The sequence below is a fragment of the Canis lupus genome, chromosome X (genome assembly GCF_048164855.1).
Source record: "Canis lupus baileyi chromosome X, mCanLup2.hap1, whole genome shotgun sequence".
NCBI classification, from domain to species: domain Eukaryota; kingdom Metazoa; phylum Chordata; class Mammalia; order Carnivora; family Canidae; genus Canis; species Canis lupus.
In genome coordinates, this window is record NC_132876.1 from 24,910,676 (window position 1) to 24,932,354 (window position 21,679).

Genomic DNA, 21,679 nt, shown 5'->3' on the forward strand with positions numbered 1-21,679 from the left:
TCATTATGTCTGAAGTATGCTGTATATGAATTCAAAGATGATTATATATTCTAAAACAAAAAATATTGTGGTGGGCTGAATAATGGTCCCACAAATGTCTATTTCCTAATCCCTAAAATCTCTGAATAAATTACCTTACAGACAAAATGAATTGAGAGAGAGACTTCAAAAAACTATCTCATTCCATTATGGAGTCTGAGAAATCCCAATCTGCACTTGGTAAACTGGAGACTCAAGAGAACCAACGCTACAGTTATAGTCTGAGAGCAAAGGCAGGAGAGAACTGACATGTCAGCTCAAAGACATTCAAGCAGAGAGCAAACTTTCCACTGTTCAACCTTTTTGTTATATTCAGGCCTTCAATGGATTGGATGTGGCCCACCCACATTGGAATGAACAATCTGCTTTCCTCAGTCTACTGATTCAAATGCTAATCTCATCCACCCTTACAGAAACACCCTTATAGGCATGTCCATAATAATGTTTATTTTTTTTTTTTTAAAGATTTTATTTATTTATTCATGATAGTCACAGAGAGAGAGAGAGAGAGAGAGAGAGAGGCAGAGGGAGAAGCAGGCTCCATGCACCGGGAGCCCGACGTGGGATCCGATCCCGGGTCTCCAGGATCGCGCCCTGGGCCAAAGGCAGGCACCAAACCGCTGCGCCACCCAGGGATCCCCATAATAATGTTTAGACAAATATCTGGGCACCTCATAGTCTACCAAGTTGACACATAAAATTAAGCCTTACCAATCCATCCCTTGTCAACTTGTCATTCATATTAATTGCCTTAGACCATTTTTAATCTCCAAATAAAGATAACAAAAAGATAACACTTTAATCTAACATGATATAACAATTCTGTGTACAACTAAAAATAGAATCACCCATTCCCCAGGAAAGGAGATAAATATCTTGAGTCATGTCTACTCTTTTTCTTCATATCCTGCAACTTAAATACAATAATATGAAGTTAATATTTAAATACCATAGTATGAAGTCAGTACATTTTATGTTACAGAATGAGGGAACAAGAGAGGAGAGAAATTTGCAAAATACATACACAGAAACACAGGCATACAAACATATTCATAACAAAATAAGGAAGAGATATACATGATGATTACAGTTCTCATTTCTGTAACTGATCATGTGGCTTTAGCTGGTATTTATTTATTATTTATTTATTTATTTATTTATTTATTTTTATTTTTTTTAAAGATTTTATTTATTTATTCATGATAGTCACACACACACACACACACAGAGAGAGAGAGAGAGAGAGAGGCAGAGACACAGGCAGAGAGAGAAGCAGGCGCCATGCAGGGAGCCCGACGTGGGATTCGATCCCGGGTCTCCAGGATCGTGCCCTGGGCCAAAGGCAGGCACCAAACCGCTGCGCCACCCAGGGATCCCTTTAGCTGGTATTTATAACTACTTTCTTCCACTATCCATCTTGTATTCCTTTATATTTTATCCTATATCACAGCAAGCACCTCACCTGGCCACAGTTCTTAATCTGTCGAGATAAACCAAATCTTCACTGACAGTAGTTTTCCATCCACCTTAATTACAGGGCATGGTAACACTAAAAGGCACTTTAAGGGATATCTATTCCAGACATAGTCTTCCTTACTTCCATTGTAGAATAGTAGTCCGATTCCCCCTTAGCATTCAGGATCAATCACTCCACACAACAGTTACTCCTTTCTTTGCCTATTGATCTAGAAACATGGGGACCAGGTAGCAGTTTTAACTTTCAGATCAATGGAATTGTTGTTGTGTCTATTGGTGGAAGAATTCCTCCCTGTGGAGTTAAGACATCAAGACCAGCAAGGCATATGATCATGGGATCAAAAAGCAAAAATTTTTCCAGTGGGTCACTGGGAGTAATAATGAGTGGTATCACTACTATTTCCATTCCTTGATTCCTGGATCCATGAATCCTGGCCGTGATGCTGATTCAGAGGTTATACACCATTCTGGAGAACATTGCCTCAGCCCTGCAAGGTATTAGCACTTTGCTAGTGCTGTTACTGACTCTTCAGATGGATGTTCCACCATTCTATTGGCAACTGCTTCAAGATGGTAATGACCATGGTAGACCAATGCACTTCATGAGCATAGATCATTGCCATACTCCTTTTGCTGTGGAGTGAGTTTCATGATCACAAGCAATGCTATTTAGAACATTATAATGGTGTACAAGGCATTATTTAAGTCTATGGATGGTAGTTTCAGCAAAAGAACTGCACGCAGGGAAGGCAAATCCCCAGAGTAAGTGTATATTTCAGTAAAGACAAAACCCAGCTCCTTCCATGATGAGAGCAAATCAATGTTATCAATCTGCCAGCAGGTTGCAGGCTATTACCCTGGGGCAATGATGCCATATATTTGGGACTCAGTGTTGGTTTCTGTTGCTTATAGTTTGGACACTCAGCAGTGGCCATAGCCAGATTGACCTGGTGTGTGAAACTCCATGCTGATGAGCTGATGAATATCCTCCTAAGCTTGCAATCATATCCACTTTACAATTGAGTCCATTGGGTCATAACAGGGGTGACTGGAGGAAGAGGCTGACTGGTATTCATAAACACTATTCAATGGATTATTAAAATTATCCTTTGCTCAGGTCACTTTTTGGTGGACATTCATGTACAGCACACATATGTTTATGCTTTTGCCCAAAGAGGTATACCCACATACTTTCCCACCAAAATCCCTTATCACCAAACTTTTCAGTTATATTCCTTTCACATAACTCACCATCCAGCCAAACCATTGTCTACAGCCCATGAATCAGCATATAAACACACATCTGGCAATTTCTCCTTCTATGTAAAGTGAATAATCGAGTGTACTGCTCAAAGTTCTGCCTTATTGGAGAATTTCCTTTTGCCACTGTCATTTGGCGATATATCAGAAAAGGGATATGATACCAAAACTATCCACTTTAAGGGGGTACTTGTATATCATGCAGAACCATTTGTAAATCAGCCTCTGTTTTTATATCTTCTAGCAGCTGATTCTAGGGAACTCTTCATTAAGCCATGCACGTGGGTTGGGAGAGAAAAGACAATGTAGCAGGAATGGAATCATTATCATTTGGGCTATTTCATGTTACTTATGTGTGCCTTCAGGGCCTGCTCAGGACAGTCATTTGAATGATTTCCATTTGATTATGGAATGCTGCTGTGCATATCCAAATTTATGGCTTGGTGGGTCAGATAACACCCAGTTCATCAAGGGAAGCTAAGTTTGAGTGGTAACTTATTGAGCTATATTTAAGCAATCAGGCCTAGTAGCAGCTCAAGAGTTTTTTTTCCAAAAGGAGACTAATTATCCACAGAGTATGGAAACCTTTGTTTTGAAATCCTGAAGACCTGTGCCACGATTCACCTATAGGAGTCAGCTAAAGGTTCCTAACAGCATCCCTATATGCCACTGATACTTCAAACCCCACTGGGTATATTGGATCATATGACCCAAATGGCAGAGCAGCTTGCACAGAAGCACGGATCTGTTGCAGACTCTTCTTTTCTAAGCTCCACCCACATCTAGCAAATTTTCAAGTACCTTGGCCAATGAGCCAGAGTAAGATACCTACTTAGGAAACATGTTGCCCCCCAAATCCAAAGAGGTACACAAGAAATTGTACCTCCTTTTTGATTGTTGGAGGGTACATATACAACAAATTATCCTTCACTGTCATAATCTGGGCAACTATAATAGAATACAATGGACTGAGTGTCTTCTAAACAACATAAATTTATTTCCCACAGTTCTTGAGGCTAGGGAGTCCAAGATAAAGGTGCTAGCAGATTCAGTGTCTATTGAGACCTGAGTTCTGGTTCAGTCAGCCATTTTCTCTCCATGTCCACACACAGTGGAAAATATAAGGGGGTTATCTTGGATCTCTTTTATAAGGATGTGAATCCCATTTATGAGGGCCTACCATTATGATCTATCACTTCCTCATCTCCAATACCATCACATTGAAGATTAGGTTTCAACATTTGAATAGGAGTGTGTGTGCAAAACATTGTCAATAGCATTCACCTTAAAAAGAATATCTTAACATGCCCCATACACCACCACCATAGATATTTACTAGGCAGAATGAATAAAATCTTGTCAGATTTATTTTCTACCTTCTGACATGCAAATATCATTAGGTCAATAATAGCTGCTAATTCTTGATAACTATGTCCAATAAGCATAACGTGATCAATGCAATGGGTGAATGTAACAGCCTATTGGAAAAGGTGATCAAGATCCCTGTAAACTAAATTATGACATAAGAATAGAGAATTGCTCTATCTCTCCAAATAGGACATAAAGGTATATTTCTGGTCTTTCCAGCTGAAAGCAAACTTCTTCTGGTAGATTATAAGGACAGGGATGTATAAAAAGCTATTTGACAAATCAGTAGCTGAAAACCAGGTATCAGGGAATGCATTAATTTCCTCAAGCAATAAAAACACATCTGGTACAACAGCTGCAATTGGATTCGCCACCTGGTAAAGCTTGCAATAATCAACTCCCATTCACCAAAATCCATCTGACTTCTGCACAAGCCAAATAGGATAATTGAATGGGGATGTGGTGGGAACTTCCACCCCTACATCTTTCAGATTTTCAAGTTTTTCAAGTCTTGGCACTAATTTCTGCATTTTTTTTCAAGAATGTGGTAATGTTTAGGGTTTGCAATTTTTCTAGGTAGAGGCAGCTCTTTTGGCTTCCATTTGGCTTAATCCAGAATAACAGCCCTCATTCTACAGATCAGGGAGCCAATGTGAGGATTCTGCCAGCTGTTGAGTATATCTATTCCAAATATGCATCCTGTGTGACTATAACCACAGAATGGGGTTGGGGACCCACTGAGTCCACTGGAAGATCTGAGCTAAAATTTCACTAATCATTTAACCTTAATAAATCCCTACTCTGATTAATTATAGTGATATTTTTGGTATCCTCAAATTAGTGTCCTTTGACAGTCAGGATCTGGTAGTTTCTAAATGGTCTGTTATTTCTTTTCCCACAATATAGTTACCCTGGTACAAGACCATTGGTGCCTTTGGAAAAGTAAGGGAAAAAGAGTAACTGTAAAATTTTGACAGTGTACTAGAGTTGTTCCTCAAGAGGGTCTGGTATGTCCTTCATTCAAAGAGTTCTGGATAAGTAAACTGGCTCAAGACTGGAAAGTGATTGGGGTGCCTGGGTGGCTCAGTGGTTGAACATCTGCCTTTGGCTCAAGTAGTGATCCTGGGGTCCTGGAATTGAGTTCTGCATGGGGATCTCTGCAAGAAGTCTGCTTCTTTCCCTGCCTCTCTCTGTGTGTGTGTCTCTCACAAATAAATAAATAATAAAATCTTTAAAAAAAAGACTGGAAAGTGATTAAGGATTCATGACACCTTTTATGATCCAATTTAGACTTTTTCACTTCACCTAGAAGTTTTCTTCATATTCAGATGAAATAAGAATTTAAGAGACTCTTAACTATAGGGAACAAACTGAGGATTGCTGGAGGGGAGGTAGGGTGAGGGATAGGATAACTGGATAATAGGCATTAAGTAGGGCACTTGGTGTAATGAACACTGATGAATCACGAAATTCCACCCCTAAAACTAATAATACACTATATGTTAACTAAACTGAATTTAAATAAAAAAATTAAAAAATAAATAATTTAATTTTTAAAAAGTAAAAAAAAAGGATTTAGTAAAATTTTTATCTATTTCACTTCCACATTCACCATGATAAATTATCCAAGAGCACGGGTCTGCATGAGTCAGACTATTCTGATTACTGCTTTGATTCTACTGTTTATTATAGCAACCACACTCAACTTGGTTTTGGTAGCTGATTCCTGCTGCTTAGATGTTGCCACCTGGCATCCAGTTACTTATTGTTTTTATATTTGCTAATTTAGTGACTGTGGTTCCATGAAAAAGTCTTGCTTACATAGAAGAACAATTATAAAACTCTTCAAGGATGCTGGGGCTCCCCTCAGAAATTTATTTCTCAAAGTTGTGGTAAAAGTTGAAAGGTATATCTTCTGAATCTTCCCTGTGTTGTGAGTAGGTCTTAAATGACATACCCATTCTAACATCCCAATCTCCTTAAGCCTTAAAATCCTTTCCTCTGCATTAAAACAGGGCAGGTTTGCCTTTTCTAATTCACTCATTATGGGCCACTTAAAAAAAGATTTTATTTATTTAAGAGAGACAGAGAGAGTGCAAGCAGGAGGAAGGATAGAGAGAGGAGAGGTGGACTCTCTATTGAGCAGGGAGCCTGACACCAGGCTCAATCCTAGGACCATGTGATCATGACCTGAGCTAAAGGCAGATGTTTAACTGACTGAGCATCCCAGGTGCCACTGTAGGCCACTTTTTTATCTATGTTTCAGCTAATCAAACAAACTGTTATATCCCTTTCTAACTTCCTGAGCTTCAACATTAAATGTAGAATTTCTGCTTGGTGAGCGCATCTCAATATTTGTTTTTCTGATCCAACATTGTTTGTTCCATTATTATTCCACAACTTCAATTCCCCTATCCATTCTCATACATGTCCCTGAGATCTGTCTATATAAATTAGAAAACTCAAGTAGTTCTTTTGGTGTGTGACACACAGTTTTGTGGGTCATAATTTGTACTTCACCTTTAGGAACCTGCTGGGACTTGAGTCAAGTTAGAGGTCTAGAAACAAAGATAAGCAGTAGGGATGAGGCTGAGAAAAATTAGCACTGTCTTGCAAGACAACTGCCTTAGGGGTGCCATTACAATTTTCTCAAGCAATGCAGGGCTAATCCCCTTAGATTATGGTGGGGACACCACTCTCATTGTGGTTGAGAAGTCCTATTCCTTTGACAAAGAAGAGAATTCAAAGTTTAGGAGCTCAGTGTCTAGCTACTTAATAGTAATTTTGAAGAGTTCATTATTCTTATTCACATCAAATAGGTAGGAGGAAAATATGACTCTGGTTACAAGTTACTTTCAATAATTGTATTAGTAATTTGATGAAGAATATGGTTCCTCCCATGTGCCATTTATTTTGCACAAAAGTAAAAGACACATGTTATTCTAATAGTTACAAATAATTTTTAAAAAGAAATGATATTTGCAGACACAAATTTGAGAAGGTGTGAATGAATATTCATTCGCTCATTAGTAAGTTTGTAAACCGGAGTTGTTTTAATTGATATTATTCACATAAGCCTTCTTTTTGAGAATGACTTTATAAATGTACACAAGCAAATGAAAAATATTCAGTTGCCCACATGAATAGAATTGCTAGTTCAACTAATCTTATGGAAGCTAAAACTAAACATATGTGCTATAGATAAGATAGAAAATTTACTTTTTTCCAGCTTTATTGAGATATAATTGACATATAACATTGTACAAGTTTAAGGTGTACCATGTGATGGTCTGATATACATTACATATGAGTATCACAATAAGGTTAATTATCACATCTATCACCTGACATGATTATCTATATATATTTTGTGGTATTAACATTTAAGACCTATTCTCTTTGCAAATTTCATGAATACAGTACAGTATTGTTAACTATAGTCACTATGCTGTATACTAGATCCCCAGAATTTATTTAATCCATAACGGCAAGTTTGTATACTTTGGCCAACATCATCCCATTTCTGTTACCCCCAGCCCCTGAAAATCACCATTCTATTTTGTTTTGGAGTTTGGATTTTTTTAAATTCCAAATATAAGGAAAATCATACAATATTTATCTTTTTCTGTACGGTTTATTTTACATAGCATAATATACTCAATGCCCATCATATTGTTACAAATAGCAACTTTTTCCTCTTTCTTATGACTGAATAATATTCAATTATATATACATATATTTATATATACACATATATACATATATTTATATATATACATTTATACTTACATATTTATATTTATCACTTTTCTTTATCTAGTCATCCACTTATAGACACTTAGGTTCTTTCTAGGTGTTCTCTATTGTGAATAATGCTGAAATGAGTAGGGGGATGCAGATATATACTCAAAATTGGGACTGCTTGATCATATGGAGGTTCTATTTTATTTTTAATTTTCTTGATAAAGCTACATACTATTTTCCATAACGGTTGTACTAAAAATTTGACTTTTAAAAAAAGAATGTTCAGAAGTGTGGCAGTAGATTTTTTTTCCAGGCTAAAATGTCCTTGACATTGTCTCCATATAGGTCTATTTCCATAGAATAAAATTTAATGCAAACTTAAATTTAAGAGGCGGGGCAAGATGACAGAGAAGTCAGGTTCTCAACTCACCTGGCCCCAACAACTAACCTAGATAACTTTCAAACCATCCTGAAAACCTATGAATTAGACCTGAGATTTAAAGAGAGAACCTCCAGATGCTACAGAGAGAAAGAATTTCACTTCTAACAAGACTCAAGTAGGGTGAAATTACCTTAGGTCACAGTTGATATTCTTGACTCAGCTCGCTCATACAGCCACTCTGAACTGAGCAAAATGATTACAAAGAATAATTCATCACAAAACAAAGAATCAGAAACAATACTCTCTGCTACAGAGTTACATAATTTTTATTACAATTCAATGTCAGAAAGCCAATTCAGAAGCACAATTATAAAGCTACTGGTGGCTATTTAAAAAAGCATAAAGGAATCAAGAGACGTCATGACAGCATAATTTAGATCTAATCAGGCCAAAATTAAAAATCAATTAAATGAGATGCAATCCAAACTGGAGGTCCTAACAGTGAGGGTTAATGAGGTAGAAGAAAGAGTAAGGGACAAAGAAGACAAGTTGATGGCAAAGGAAGGAAGCTGAGGAAACAAGAGAAAAAAAATTAAAAGACCATGAGGAAAAGTTAAGGAAAATAAAAGACAGCCTCCGAAGGAAAAATCTATGTATAATTGGGGCTCCAGAGAACTCCGAGAGGGACAGAGAAACAGAGAGCATATTTGAACAAATCATAGCTGAGAACTTCCCTAATTTGGGGAAGGAAACAGGAATTCAAATCCAGGAGAAAGGTCCCATTCGAAAATCAATGAAAACCATTCAACACCTCGACATTTAATAGTAAAACTTGCAAATTCCAAAGATAAAGAGAAAATCCTTAAAGCAGCAAGAGACAAGAGATCCCTAACTTATATGGGGAGAAATATTAGATTAACAGCAGACCTCTCAACAGAGATATGGCAGGACAGAAAGGGCTGGCAAGATATATTGAGAGTATAAATGAGAAAAACATGCAGCCAAGAATACTTTATCTAGCAAGGCTCTCATTCAGAATAGAAGGAGAGAGAAAGAGCTTCCAAGATAGGCAAAAAGTGAAAGAAAATGTGACCACTAAACCAGCTCTGCAAGAAAGAATAAGGGGGACCCTGAGAAAGAAGAGGAAACCCAAAGAAATAATCCACAAAAACAGGGACTCAATAGGTATTATAATGAGACTAAAATCATATATTTCAATAGTAATGCTGAATGTGAATGGCCTAATCCCATCAAAAGACACAGGATTTCAAACAGGATAAAAAAGCAAGACCCAACTATTTGATGTCTACAAGAGACACAATTTGAAACTCAGGACACCTCTAGCCTGAAAATGAAAGGTTGGAGAACCATTTACCATTCAAATGGTCCTCAAAAGAAAGGAGGGATAGCAATCCTCATATAAGAAAAATTAAAGTATATACCAAAGACTAGTAAGAGATGAAGAGGGACACTGTATCATATTTAAATGGTCTATCCAACAATAAGACTTACCAATCATAAATATTTATGCTCCTAATGTGGGAGCTGCCAAGTATATCATTCAAATAATAACCAAAGCAAAGACATACTTATATAATAATATATTAATAGTAGGAGATTTCAACATGGCACTTTCTGCAAATGACAGATATTCAAAGCATAACATCACCAAAGAAAAAAGAGCTTTTAATGATACACTGGACCAGATGGATTTCACAGATGTATACAGAACTTTACATCCAAATGCAACTGAATACACATTCTTCTCAAGTGCACATGGAACATTCTCCAGAATAGACCACATACTGGGTCACAAATCAGGTCTTAACCAATACCAAAAGATTGGGATCGTCCCCTGCATATTTTCAGACCACAGTGCTTTGAAACTTGAACTCAATCACAAGAAGAAATTTGGAAGAAACTCAAACACGTGGAGGTTAAAGAGCATCCTGCTAAAAGATGAAAGGGTCAACCACGAAACTAGAGAAGAATTAAAAATATTCATGGAAATTAATGAAAATGAAGATACAACCATTCAAAATCTTTGGGATACAGCAAAAGCATTCCTAGGAGGGAAATACATCGCAATACAAGCATCCCTCAAAAACATGGAAAAAACACAAATACACAACTTAACCTCACACCTAAAGGAACCAGAGAAAGAGCAGCAAATAAAACCTACACCAAGCAGAATAAGAGAGTTAATAAAGATTCAAGCAGAACTCAATGAAATAGAGACCAGAAGAACTGTAGAACAGATCAACAAAACCAGGAGTTGGTTCTTTAAAAGAATTAAGGAGATAAATCATTAGCCAGCCTTATTAAAAACAAAAGAGAAAAGACTATAATTAATAATTTCACCAATGAAAAAGGGAGTGGACAACCAATACCAAGGAAATAAATGATTTTAAAAACGTATTATGAGCAGGTATATGCCAATAAATTAGGCAATCTAAGAGAAATGGATGCATTTCTGGAAAACCACAAACTCCCAAAACTGGAACAGGAAGAAATAGAAAACCTGAACAGACTGATAACCAGGGAGGAAATGGAAACAGTCATTAAAAACTTCCCAAGACACAAAAGTCCAGGGCCAGATGGCTTCCCATGGGAATTCTATCAAGTGTTAAAGAAGAAACAATCCCTATCTACTAAAGTTGTTCCAAAAGGTAGAAAGCGATGGAAGACTTCCAAACTTATTTTATGAGCCCTGCATCACTTTAATTCCAAAACCAGACAAAGACCCCACCAAAAAGGAGAACTATAGACAAATATCACTGATGAACACAGATGCAAAAATTCTCAACAAGATACTAGCCAATAGGATCCAACAGAACATTAAGAAGATTATTCACCATGACCAAGTGGGATTTATCCCCGGGATGAAAGCCTGGTTCAACACTCATAAAAATCAAAGTGATAGATCATATCAATCAGAGAAAAAAAAGAACCATATGATCCTGTCAATAGATGAAGAGAAAGCATTTGAAAAAATGCAGCATCCATTTCTGATCAAAACTCTTCAGAGTGGAGGGATAGAGGGAACATTCCTCGACATCTTAAAAGCGATCTATGAAAAGCCCACAGCAAATATCATTCTCAATGTGGAAACACTGAGAGCCTCTCCCCTAAGATCAGGAACACAACAGGAATGTTCACTCTCACCACTGCTATTCAACACAGTACTAGAAGTCCTAGCCTCAGCAATCAGGCAACAAAAAGAAATAAAAGGCATTCAAATTGGCAAGGAAGAAATCAAACTCTCTCTCTTTGCAGATGACATGATACAGTACATAGAAAACCCAAAAGACTCTATCCCAACATTGCTATAACTCATACATCAATTCAGCACTGTGGCAGGATGCAAAATCAATGTCCAGAAATCAGTGGCATTTCTATACACTAACAGTGAAACTGACAAAAGAGAAATTAATTATCAATCCCATTTACAATTCACCAAAAAGCGTAATATACCTAGGAATAGACCTAATCAAAGAGGTAAAGGATCTATACCCTAAAAACTACAGAACACTTCTGAAAGAAATGGATGAAGACACAAAAGATGGAAAAATATTCCATGCTCATGGATTGGCAGAATTAATATTGTTAAAATGTCCATGCTACCCAGGGCAATTTCACCCATTTAATGCAATCTCTATCAAAATACCATGGACTTTCTTCAGAGAGTTGGAACAAATCATCTTAAGATTTCTGTGGAATCAGAAAAGACCAGGGGAATAGCCAGGGGAATACTGAAAAAGAAAACCTGAGCTGAAGGCATCACAATGCCAGATTTCAAGGTGTACTATAAATCTGTGATTATCTATACAGTGTGGTACTGGCACAAAAACAGACACATAGATCAATGGAACAGAATAGAGAACCCAGAAATGGGCCCTCAACTCTATGGTCAATTAATATTTGACAAAGCAGGAAAGACTATCCACTGGAAAAAGAACAGTGTCTTCAATAAATGGTGCTGGGAAAATTGGACAGCTACATGCAGAAGAATGAAAGTAGACCATTTTCTTACACCATACCCAAACATAAACTCAAAATGGATGAAAGATCTAAATGTGAGACAAGAATCCATCAAAATCCTAGAGGAGAACACAGGCAACACACTTTTGAACTTGGACACAGCAACTTCTTGTTGTAAACAAAGAGATAATAATTTAGTTTTGTCATAAAAGAGGAAGAACTTTTAACAGAAGCAAAGGTCTTGTCCAAATATAAATAATTATGCTATTGTTTTAGCTTCTTCTGATCATCTGATTATACTGGACATCTCAGTCACAGTTCAGCATCATCTTATGGCTACATTTATCTCTCTGACACTTCCCCACATTTAGGTTAACTATAAATGGATGAATGAGTTTGGACTTGAAGATTTAAGTGTGATTGAAATGATATAATTACAGGAGTACCTGGGTGAACCAGTCAGTTAAGTGTCTGCCTTCAGCTGGAATCATGATCTTGATCCTGGGATCAAGCCCTGCTTTGGGCTCCCTGCTTGGTGGACAGGCCACTTCTCCTTTTCCCTCTGCCTCTTCACCCACTCGTACTGTCTCTCTCACTCACTCTTTCTCAAATAAATCAATAAAAATCTTTAAAAACATGATGTCTTTACAGGTAATTGGATATTTTTCAGCCACCTGAATGAGAAGTTAGATCGATGCTAATTAAGTCAACATATTACCTCTCTTTCAATATTCAACATCCACAATTTCTCACATTTATCACGTATTTCTCAGTAAAAATAACCAGCATTTGAGAGCTTACTATGTATCAAATATGGTTCTGAGTGCTTTTATGGATTATCTCCCTTAGTTATCACAACAGCCCAATGAATCAGTACTTTGTTACCTACTTTTTACAGATGATTAAATTGAGACCTAGAGAGTTAACTAACTTACCCAAAGTTACATAGATAGTAAGTGGTAAAATGGTTATCTATATAAGTGATCTTGTTTCAGGACTTTGTGTGTGTGTGTGTGTGTGTGTGTGTTTTTGTTTTTAGAGAGAGAGGCAGAGACACAGGCAGAGGAAGAAGCAGGCTCCAGGCAAGGAGCCCGACATGGGACTCGATCCCGGGTCTCCAGGATCACACCTTGTGCTGAAGGTGGCACTAAACCACTGAGCCAGCAGGGCTGTCCTTGTTTTAGGACTTTTATTCTTCATTGATAACCTATATCATTACCAAATCCTATTGTATTTTTTTCTGTTCTTTTCCCATACACAAGTGCTTTGTTGATTTCAACTGTAGACTGAAGTGTACATAAAATGAAAGGATTGACAGCTTCAGGTCACGTGGGGCTACTAGTAGCCTCTATAACCTTGTATGATCTCTGAAATTGCTTGGAAAATTATCAGTGGGCCAGTGGTGAGAATAATGATGAGCATAATGATCAGAAAGAGGCCTAAAACCAGGGCCCACATGTTCAGACACTTGGTGGTGGAGGCATAGGCCTGGGCTCCAATCATGTCACCCACCATCTTCCAGTCCCTAGATTTCATGGAGTAGGCCAATGCCACAAAGCTCAGGCAGCACAAGTTTATGAGGATTGTGTTGAACAGGGACCAGATAATGTGGTTGGGCACAGCCAACTCACTGTGGATATTGATCATGGTGGTTATCCAAGGAGCCCAGTTTTGGAGTGCCCTGAGTACAGCACCTTGTGCTCCTCTTTGAGCATCTCCTAAGTTGGATGATTCAGGTGTGGGCACCAAGAAAGAAGGGCTAGGAATTAGGGTTTATGGTGTGAGGTGGAGCAGTTGTTATTTCTTTTAATAGCTTTCTAAGTTGACCAAATGTCATTAATTGATGAATAGTCCAATGTTTTAATCCCTCAGGATTGTTTATATTAACTCTTTACTTTATTTCTAATAATCATTCATTTTCATAGAAAAAGGACTATCAAAACATAAGTAAAGTAAAAGTGATAGTTTCCCTATAATCTCACCAATGCTACTAAGTTAAATTCCCTGGATTTAATTTTCTCCATTTAAATCCTGAGGTAATGCATGATTATTTCTATCACCACTTTCTTATTATTCAAATCAACTTACTATTAGTGAATATTAATTTAGAATTCATATTTTAATTATGTTTAGAATTTTAATAAATACTATTTTCTAGTTCATTCATACAACACACACACTCAAAATTGTCAATTATGTATTATTAAATACTTTTCAGATGAGGAGATTGAGGCACAAAGGTTATAAATTACACCAAGTAACATACCTAGAAAAAAGACAAAGTGAGGTTTAAACTGATGTCTCCTGACACCTAAAAATATATACTTTCTAATACATTATACCAAATACAAATTGAAGCTATCAAATGAAAAATACTATAGACCTGAAAACCACAATATGAGATGGATAGTGATGAGAAAATAGTGGCCTATATAATTCCATTTTGGTTATAGAAGAAAAACTATTGTGGAATGTGTTAATTAGAGTAGGCTAGACTGCAGTAATGATTAAAATATGAAATGGATCAATAAATATAGTTTATTTCTTGCTCACCTAAGAGTCCACGGATCTTGTGTTCTGCTTTTCTAAAACATTATTTACATGTTAACCAAAATAATGCCATCCAGGTGGCCTGAAAGGGAAAAGAACATGGAGAAAGTACACTATCTTAAGAGCTTTGGCTTGGAAGTTACACAGATCACTTCCATTAACATGCCACTCACAACTTGCTGGCTGGGTATCTTGGTACAATTGATACTGAAAAATAAGAAATTAGATTGAGATGGACAGATATTCATCTTTGCCACAGGAGGTTATTGATATTGAGTTAAATAATAGCCTAAAATTGATTGCATATAAGAAGATATTTTTTATTGTTATATGTGGAACAATGGGCCAATATATATTTAAGTGAGCACCCCTGGCATTTGTAAACACATATATATCCGTGTGTGTGTGTGTGTGTGTGTTTTAAGTGAGAAGATATGCCTAAGGGAATTGCTGATAAAAAAACATAAGATTATGTAAGTTCCTTTTTTCACACCTGCCAAATATTATTATTATTTAATAATAGCCACTCATGTCTAATCATTCTTAAATGAAAAGTAAGTAGAATTGTAATGTTAGAATAATTTACTGTTCATCAGAAATGAAAAATGAATAGAATAATATACCGTTCACACATTTATAACCAAAATAAAATGAAAACAGTTTTTATTTCTATTGAAATCTAGCATCTAGGCCATCAGAAGACAAACTTTAGCAAGTAAGGACAAAAGGCGCTTAGCTGCATCTGTTATCTTTGTAAACTGTCAGTTTCTTTTTTTAAATAAAAATATTTTAATTTATTTATTCATGAGAGACACACAGAGAGAGGCAGGGACACAGGCAGAGGAAGAAGCAGGCTTCCTGCAGAAAGCCTGATGTGGGACTCAATCCCAGGACCCAGGTATCACGACCTGAGCCAAAGGCAGATGCTCAACCACTGAGCCACCCAGGTGCACCTAAATTGTCAGTTTCTTTGTTAGAAAGGCCTTCAAAAAAGAAGGTAGCTTAGAAATAAACATTAAACTTGCTTTATTCCAAAGACTGAGAAAATATTGGGATGAGACATAAATGCCAGATTCTGTTTGGCAGGCTAAATACAACAACAAAAAAAGGTAATTTGCATGTTGCCATTAAAAAAAGCACTTAAAAATATTTTTAAGGGGATGCAGTGATCATTTTAACTATAAAATAAATTTGGTTATCGGTTCATTTAGATAAACCTAAATCACATCTAAAATGATATAGAATAAAGTTTTACCCCATGTAGCACTATTATGCTATCCAAATATCATTATATTATGTTTACATCCTTTTAAGGTCACTGAATTGACAAACATATTGCCTATATAAGTGCTAGCTGAATAAAGATTATGTCGTTTGATCAATGTACCATTTTTAATGGTTTGCTAAATGTGAAAAAAAACACACATCAATAATGGGACAGTTTAGCTTGCTTTTCCCTTGTCTGTATATTTTTCAGTCACTTAAATATTACTAGATCTCAGAAAGATGAAATCACTAAATTACTATGCTGCTTGAAATTTCTTTGCAAAATATATGAAGGTCTCATGATTTGCCTGAGTGCTTAGAGTGCATATAGAGAACAGATCTGATGATATTGAGGCTTTAACCCTGAAATGACTAAAATATATTTTAACAGACTTTGACATAGGCATAATTTGATTTGGACAACTGCTTTCTTTCAGATATTCAAAATATATGTTGATTATTACCAGATCACAAAAGTTTCACAATTATTATAACGTGAAAATATCTTCAGTTAATAAGAATAAATTATAATTGACCCACTTATGTAGTTCTAAAAGGTAAAAAGCCATTATACAACTGGACAATGGTATTAGATTCCCTCCCTTGAGCTATCTGATTAGATGTGCAACATTCACCACTACTTGTGAGTCTTTTTAGCTACACAGAATCCACAATGCATGAGAGTTATAATTGAAAAATATATTTTTGACATGCTTTCATTGTAATATAGATACACAAACAGATCAGTTCAAACAATTAATTTCTTGAATGTCTTTATTGGCAGTTGACTATTTGAGAAACAAAAATGAGTAATATCAAGATAAAAGAGATGAATGCACCTCTCTGTAGCTTGCAATTGAACAATGAAACCAGTCTCTACATGAAAATGACTGTACATAAGCTTGAATTCATAGTTTACGCTAAGAAAATAAAGAATTTTCCATTGCATGCGTTGTAGTAAATAAAATCTTTATGGATTTTTATGTTGATGTTTTACTAGATATCAAAATGATTTGTATGGGCAGCTCCAGTGGCGCAGTGGTTTAGTGCCACCTCCAGCCCGGGGTGTGATCCTGGAGACCCGGGATCGAGTCCCACTTCGGGCTCCCTGCGTGGAGCCTGCTTCTCCCTCTGCCTGTGTTTCTGCTTCTCTTTCTCGTGTGTCTTTGAATACATAAATAAAGTCTTTAAAAAATGATTTGTATCTATCAATCACCTACTTTTTAAAAAAGATTATATTTATTTATGAAAGACACTGCAGCCGGGACACCTGCATCCAGAATATAATTTAATCAAAATATTTTCATAAGAAAAAATTTAATAAAATAGAAACTATGTGTATACATAAAAGCAAAATATTTTATAGACTACATTAATTATCTCGATATAAAAATTGAAAAATCAGAAGAATTATATTGGACATATTCATATTTAATTAGTATTTTTTAGTTATATTGGCTTCTAATACTATACCACTGCTGTTTTCTGAACAAAGATATATATGCATATATATTGCAGTGTTCTTAAACACTTAAATTACATTACTTGTAATAGCCTCACGTTTGTTTTATAGTCTATATATTTGAAATTGTTGAAACATTCAACTTTTTATTTTAGATGACGTTTTCTAATTTTTAAAAAATTTACAAACACTAAGATTTACTGTTTTCTGAGTATAGATTTATGCAGTGTAGCAAATATATAAAATCCTACAACTACACTATATTCAAGATATAAAAAAATTCTATTACCCCAAGTAATCTTCCCTCATGCTACATATTTATTGGAAAACTCCTCCTCACACACTTAACCCCTGGCAATCACTGGTATGTTTGTTCTCTGTCCCTTTGTTTTGCTTTTTTCATAATGCCATGTAAATAAAATGATCATATATAGTCTTGTTGCTTTCACACAGTATTTCTGCTTTTAAATTTTTTAAGAGGTTTCAAAGTTTTGGTATTAATTATTATTTTTTTAGAAAATCTAAGCATAATATTTTTTAAAGTTTTCTTTTAAATTCCATTTAGTTAACATACAGTGTAATATTAGTATCGGGTGTACAATATAGTAATTCAACTCTTCCATATAACACCCAATGCTCATCACAGGAAGTGCACTCCTTAATCCCCATCACCTATTTCACTCAGTCAACCACTCACTACCCCTCTAGTAACCATCAATTTGTTATCCATAGTTAAGTGTCTATTTCTTGATCTCTCTTTCTCTTTTTTCCCCTTGCTCATGTGTTTGGTTTCTTAAATTCTACATATGAGTGAAATCATATGATATTTGTCTTTCTCTGACTGACTTCTTTCCCTTAGCATCATACTTTCTAGCTCCATCCACATAGTTCAAAATGCAAAAGTTCATTCTTTTTTATGATATATATACCATCTCTTTATCTCTTCATTAGTCAATGGACACAGGCTGTTTCCCTAATTTGGCTATTGTAAATAATACTGCCATAAACATCGGGGTGTATGTATCCCTTTGAAGCAGTATTTTTGTACTCTCAGTAAATAACGTGTAGTGTGATCACTGGATCATAGAGGTGTTCTATTTTTAACTTTTTGAGGAATCTGCATACTGTTTTTTTTTTTTCCAGAGTGGCTGCACCAGTTTACATTCCCTCGAATAGTACAAGAGGGTTCCACTTTCTCCTCATCTTTGCCAACACCTGTTGTTTCTTATATTGTTGGTTTCACCCTTCTGACACGTGTGAAGTCATATCTCATTGCAGTTTTCTTTAAGTATTTGGTAGAATTCACCAATGAATCCATTTAGATCTGGGCTTTTCTTTGTGGATAGTTTTTGTTTTCTTTTGCTTTTTACTAATGAAATTTTGTTAGTTGTTACAATTTTATGCAGATTTTCTAGATTTGGGGTCAGTTTACATGATTTACATCATTCTAGGAGTGTTTCTATTTCATCTAGTTTATTTAATTTGGTTACATAGTTATTTGTATTATTCATTCATAATAATGTTTTATTTTGGGAAAGTCAGTAGTCATGCCCCCCTCTTTCATTTCTGATTTTAGTCATGGGTCTTTATCTTTGTTTCTTAGTCAAACTACAGGTTTGTTTATATATTTTATATTTTCTAAGAGCAAACATTTGGTATTGTTGGTTTGTACTATTATTGTTCTTGTATCTATTTCTTTAATTTTTACTCTAATCCTTATTATTTTCTACCTTCTGTTTGTCTTGAATGTAATTTACTTATCCTTCCATGTGTTTAGGGTGGAAGATTAGGTTGTTAATTTGAGATCTTTCTTCTTTTTATAATATAGGCATTTATAGCTCAAAATGTACCTCTGAGCACTGTGTTAGCTGCATTCTATAAGTTTTGGTATGTTGTAATTTTTTATTCATCTCAAAGTACCATATAATTTCCTTTCTGCTTCTTCTTTTTTTTAATTGACTCAAGTGTTGCTTAGTTTCCAAGTTTCTTTTTTTAAAAAAAAAAAAAAACAGCAGTTGTCCCGCTGATGGGTTTTTTTTTTTTTTAACTTTTATTTATGATAGTCACACAGAGAGAGAGAGAGAGGCAGAGACACAGGCAGAGGGAGAAGCAGTTTCCAAGTTTCTGTCAATTTCCCAAATTTCTTTTAAATATTAATTTTCAATTTAACTCCACTGAGAATGGAGAACATATTTTACATTTTAAAATTTATTGAAGTTTGTTTCATGGTTTAGTTTATGATCTATCCAAGATAATGTTCTATTTTCCCTTGGGAAAATGTCTGTTCTGCTGTTGTCAGATGGAGTATTCAAAATATATGTATTAAAACTACTTGGGTTATTTCATTGTTCAAGTCTTCTATAGCCTTCCTGACCTTCTGCCTAGGTGTTTATCCATTTTTGGAAGTGGAGTATTGTGTCTCTGACTATTGTTGAATTTACTATTTCTTCCTGAAATTCTACCTGCTGTTCAGAGTGTATATATGTATATGTATGTATGTATGTATGTGTATATATATATATATATATTATAACTTCCTAATGTGTTGACACTTTTATCAGTATAAAATATTTTATTTCTAATAACATTTTGGTTCTCAAATCTATTTTTTTTTAATATTTTTTTTATTTATTTATGACAGTCACAGAGAGAGAGAGAGAGAGAGAGAGAGAGGCAGAGACACAGGCAGAGGGAGAAGCAGGCTCCATGCACCGGGAGCCTGACGTGGGATTCGATCCCGGGTCTCCAGGATCGCGCCCTGGGCCAAAGGCAGGCGCCAAACCGCTGCGCCACCCAGGGATCCCTCTCAAATCTATTTTATCTTATATTAGTATAGCCACTGAAGCTTTCTTATGTTTCTGTCTGCAGGATACATCATTTTCCAGCTTTTTTTCAACCTATTTTTTTTTATCTTTGACTATTTTAAGTCATTGATGTCTAAAGCGTTTCTCCTCTAGATATCATATAGTAGAGTCTGTCTTTTTTAATAGTTAAGTCTAGTTTGACAATCTACGTCTTTGTTTGGATTACTCAATCCATACATATTTAGTCTAATTCCTGTTATAGTTGAATTTGTGTCTACCATTTTACTTTTGTTCTCAGTATGTTTCAAATCTTTTTTGTTCCTCTATTCCTCTCTTACTGCTTTCTCATGAATTAGGTATTTTCTATTTTGAGATTTTGAGTCCTGTAATGAATTTTCACTATATTTTTGAGTCATTTTCTTAGTGGTTGTTTTAGGGTATGCCATATGCATCTTAAATTCTTGGGACCTTTCAATTTATAATAATTTTAGTAAGATATACACATTTCACTGTTAGATTTATTCCATTTTCCACTAGTTGTGCTATTATTTATATACAAATTATATCTCCATATGTATAGACCTAATTTACATTGTGAAAATTACCACTTTTGAAAAATTTGTCTTTTTATTATAAGGCTGATAAAAGAAAAAAAAGAGTAGGTATACATTCATAAGATTTGCTATATATTTTTTAAGATTTGTTATATTTAACTTTTTATTTAGCATTTCTGATTCTCTTTATTGGTTTCTGTGTATTTAAATTACCATTTAATGTCATTTCTTGGGGAAGGGGGCAAGATGGCGGAAGAGTAGGGTCCCCAAGTCCCCTCCAAATTACCTAGATAACTTTCTCTTTTTTTTTCCTAGATAACCTTCAAATCATCCTGAAAACCTGTGAATTCGGCCTGAGATTTAAAGAGAGAACAGCTGGAATGCTACAGTGAGAAGAGTTCGCACTTCTATCAAGGTAGGGAAAAAAATAAAGAAACAAAAGGCATCCAAGGGGGAGGGTCCCCGGGAAGAGCCGGACTAAGGCCGGGGCGAGTGTCCCCAGGACAGGAAAGCCCGTCCCGGAGAAGCAGGAGCTTCACCAATCTTCCCAACGGAAAGGCGCTTGTAGGGAGTTGGAGCAGGATCCCAGAAGGGGCGGGGATGCCCTCAGGCTACCAAGGGCACTAGTAGAGGACCTGTGCCCCGGGGGGAGAGCACACCACACCCCGGGGCCGAGCTCCCTAAAGGGCTGCAGTGTGCACCCAGCGGGGCCATGAGAGCACGATTCCAGTGGTTCAGGCCCCGGAGCCCAGGGTGCCCGGGGACACAGCCCAACATCCGGCACTCCCCCGGG

General features: G+C 36.0%; 1 long non-coding RNA gene across 1 annotated transcript in view; it reads left to right on the plus strand.

Annotated features, from left to right (window-relative positions):
* Positions 1-21,331, plus strand: part of LOC140628782 (uncharacterized) — a 212,188-nt gene extending 190,857 nt beyond the window's left edge. Inside the window, exon 3 of the long non-coding RNA XR_012026748.1 lies at positions 21,202-21,331. This is a non-coding gene — a long non-coding RNA (uncharacterized lncRNA). The remainder of the gene's footprint in view (positions 1-21,201) is intronic.
* The last annotated feature ends 348 nt before the right edge of the window (positions 21,332-21,679 follow it).